The 4007-nt window shown below is 35.1% G+C and overlaps 1 pseudogene; it reads left to right on the top strand.

Annotated features, from left to right (window-relative positions):
- Positions 1-91: 91 nt before the first annotated feature.
- The window catches only part of LOC107025087, a 5663-nt pseudogene continuing 1747 nt past the window's right edge, over positions 92-4007 (top strand).

Genomic DNA, 4007 nt, shown 5'->3' on the forward strand with positions numbered 1-4007 from the left:
TATCTATATATATATATATATATATATATATTACATTGTTTCTATAAATCTCAGAATAATCTTTCTTCCTCTTTCTTTTTGTGTGTGTAAAATGATGAGAATAAATGTGTCACTATTGCTCTTTGTATTATTTTTTTTTTCATTGGTTTCTTCTTCAGTGAGAGGTAGTAGTCACGTATGATGATAGAGCCATAGTAATCAATGGGAAGAGAAGAATTCTCATTTGTGGTTCTATTCACTATCCAAGAAGCACTCCCGAGGTATGATACTTATATATTTTTTTAATCACAATTTTTTTAAAATTTTTTTTTTGAATAGTTAACTATACTGACGTATGATACTCTTTATGTAATTTTTAAATATGTTGAATTTTATTTCCAAAAATATAAAGCTTGTATGTTTAAATTCACTAACGAAATTTAGTTAGTTTGACTCTCCTACTCTGAATCAAGATGAATAAATTGAAACAAATAAAGTAGTAGTATCATTTTCTATATTTTCATTCTTGACCAATAAATATGTCTAATTTTTGGTTTGTTTGATCTAAAAATATCTTCTAAAATATAGAGTAGTTGTCATGAACTTTTGCTTGTCATTATTACTCTTTTCATGTCTCAAAATCTTTTTTACTGAAATGGTCATTGCAGATGTGGCCTGATCTGATACAAAAGGCTAAAGATGGAGGCTTAGATGTCATTGAGACTTACGTGTTCTGGAATGGGCATGAGCCTTCACCAGGAAAAGTAAATGTTTTCATCTCTTTTAAGAGTTTTGGGCTAAAATTATCTTTTTTTAAGAGCGTAGACGATTTATTTAGTCCTTCATGTTTATTGGAAGGATCAAAATGAACTTACTGAGGGATAATTTTAGGCCAAAACTACTCGCTCTTCAACTTTACATTTTACCTTTTAACTCATTCCTATTTTTCAGTTTAATTTTGAGGGAAGGTATGATCTGGTTAAATTCATCAAACTAGTACAACAAGCTGGACTTTATCTCAATCCCCGCATTGGCCCTTACATATGTGCAGAATGGAATTTTGGGTAAAAATCTACTCAACTATATAATTATTTTTTTTGAGTTGAAATTTCTCTCTGTTTTTATAATCTTGTTTTTTTGGTGCAGGGGTTTTCCTATTTGGTTAAAATATGTGCCAGGAATGGAATTTAGAGCAGAGTTTGTAACTTGTTTTTTGTTTCTGCTTATGTTTACTGGTTTGACTATGATGAAGGTTGCTATGCAAGGATTTGTTGAGAAAATTGTCAACATGATGAAGTCAGAGAATTTGTTTGAACCTCAAGGAGGACCAATTATTATGGCACAGGTTTGAAAATATTGTTTATAGCTTGTCTTTTCTGTATCTACTTCAATTCATGGTTTCCGATTTGCCACTACTTAATTGGGCCTGACTGAGGTGTAGTCATTTCAATACATGGTTGTTGTTTTTCCTAATTTTTCTGAGCCTATGCCCAACTTGAAAATCATGTTTTAAAAGCAAGTTTGGTACTTTATGAAATGTGGAACAGATAGAAAATGAGTATGGACTTTATGCAAAATGGGCTGCTGAGATGCCCCTGATCCTGTTGTAAGCTATTTTCACCCTTCTCTTAATCATCTATATTTCTTGACAGTATTTTGGCTCAATTGGTCTTTTTTTCTTTTCCTTGCTACAGATAGATAACTTGTAATGGTTTCTACTGTGAATTTTAAACCTAATAAACCCTACAAACCTAAAATTTGGACAGAAGTCTGGACTGCCTGGTAAATTCCATGAATTCAACTGTATGACTGGAACTGCTTCTGTTCAGTTGAATCTTTTATCAATCTTTCTGTCCTACTATGCTCAGGTATACAAAATTTGGTGGTCTGGCGACCTGCTGAAGATATGGCATTTGCAGTTGCAAGGTTTATACAGAATAATGGTTCATTCTTCAACTATTACATGGTTAGTTTATCATTTTATTTAATGCAAACTTATCATTTAGAGGATTTTATAACTGATAGAACTTCTGTATGTTTTTTCATATATTTATATCGTCTTGGCTGCAGTATCACGGGGGAACAAATTTTGGCCGGACAACTGCAGGCCGTTTCATTGCCAGTAGTTATGATTATGATGCTCCATTGGATGAATATGGTATGAAACAGAAACACAACTAAACAAGTAAAAGAATTATGTACTCTCACATTTTATAATCATTTGTGCAACCAAAAGAAAAGGCACGAATTTTTTTCTAGCAAGCAGTAACTGTTACATGCTTGACTAGCTCTATGGTGTAACAGGGCTACTGAATGAACCAAAGTATGGGCACTTGAGAGGCTTGCATAAAGCTATAAAGCTCTCTGAACCAGCCTTGGTTTCATCCTATGCAAAAGTCACTTGGCTCGGAAAAAATCAAGAGGTTACTGATGTAGACAATCCTAATTTTCTAGATGAATTCAACATCTTGATTTCTTTGAAAACTGATCTACCTGTTGACATTGAACACAGGCTCACGTGTATAGCTCAAAATCTCGCGTTTGTGCAGCATTTTTGTCCATCTATGACCCAACTTTTTCAGTTAAAGTCACTTTTCAGAATATGCTATATGACCTGCCTCCATGGTCCATCAGCATTCTTCCTGATTGCAGAACTGCTGTCTACAACACTGCTAGGGTAATGAAACAGGACCCCTTTCTCAACCTTAAAAAAACCCGCTTTTTTAGTATTGTAGATATTCGGTTTCTAACCTAAAAAAACATCATACCATCTAGGGACAGATTAATATATTCAAAAAAGCAGTCAGAATAAACGTATTTGAAAAATATATGAACATTCTGGACCAAAATTTTTTACATCCTCTGTGAATTGCTGCAGATTAGCTCCCAAAGCTCTCAGATGAAGATGACACCTATTGGTGGTGGATTATCTTGGGAGTCCTACGCGGAAGAGACTCCCTCTGCTGATGATGGTGATACACTTTCAACCAGTGGACTATGGGAGCAGATAAATGTTACTAGAGATTCCTCAGACTATTTATGGTACGCGACAGAGTAAGTATTTTTATATCTTTACCTTTCTTAAATCATGTTCCAATTTCACTTGCTACTTGCATATCGACAATAATCGTTCTGTGTGCTTCCTCCAGTGTAAGTATAGCATCTGATGAAAGATTTCTAAAGAATGAAAAGTAACCTCTTCTAACTGTTATGTCTGCTGGTCACGCCTTGCATGTCTTCATCAATGGCCAACTATCAGGTACATGGACCTGCAGCCCTATTGGACAACATGGCAGAATGGTGTTGTTGATAAATGCATCTATAACGTCTATTCTTATCACCATTTGGTTTTTATATTTTCCCATGTGGTAGGAGCCGTTTATGGAGGACTGGAGAACCCAAAGTTGACATATAGTGGCACTGTGAAACTAAGAGCTGCTATAAATAAGATTTCTATGCTGTGTTGCGGTTGGTCTCCCAGTGAGTTTTCTACATCCTGTTTCTCTGTTCTCTAGAATTAGCAATTGTAATTCTACTCTTATGTGATTTAAGTCCAATCCAGAATGTTGGATTGCATTTTGAGACGTGGAACGCCGGAGTTCTTGGTCCAGTCAAATTAAGTGGTCTCAATGAGGGTACAAGAGATTTGACAAAACAAAAAATGGGCATACAAGGTTTGCTAACTACTTCTATTACTCTCATTTACCAAGGGGTCAGTCTAGATTCCCAAGCTTGATTTAAGAAGATAACAAGAAGCTTTGAGTATGTAATGTTTGAGGAGAGAAACAAAGCTAAAGGACATATGCATCTATTAAGTCTATTCTATGTTTTATTCTCTGTCTATTTTCGGTTCCCCTTGAAGATTAATTGCAACCATGCCTAGTGTCAGGGTAAAATATGACAAAGCCAACTTTTGTTACTTAGATGTACATTCATATGTATAGCCCTAGGAAAGTGTGTTTTGCCTAGATAGCTTATTATTAGTGTATGTATGCCAGGGGTTTAGGTCTTGACCCCCCCCCCCCCCC

Source organism: Solanum pennellii, chromosome 7, assembly GCF_001406875.1.
Source record: "Solanum pennellii chromosome 7, SPENNV200".
Taxonomy (NCBI): Eukaryota; Viridiplantae; Streptophyta; class Magnoliopsida; order Solanales; family Solanaceae; genus Solanum; species Solanum pennellii.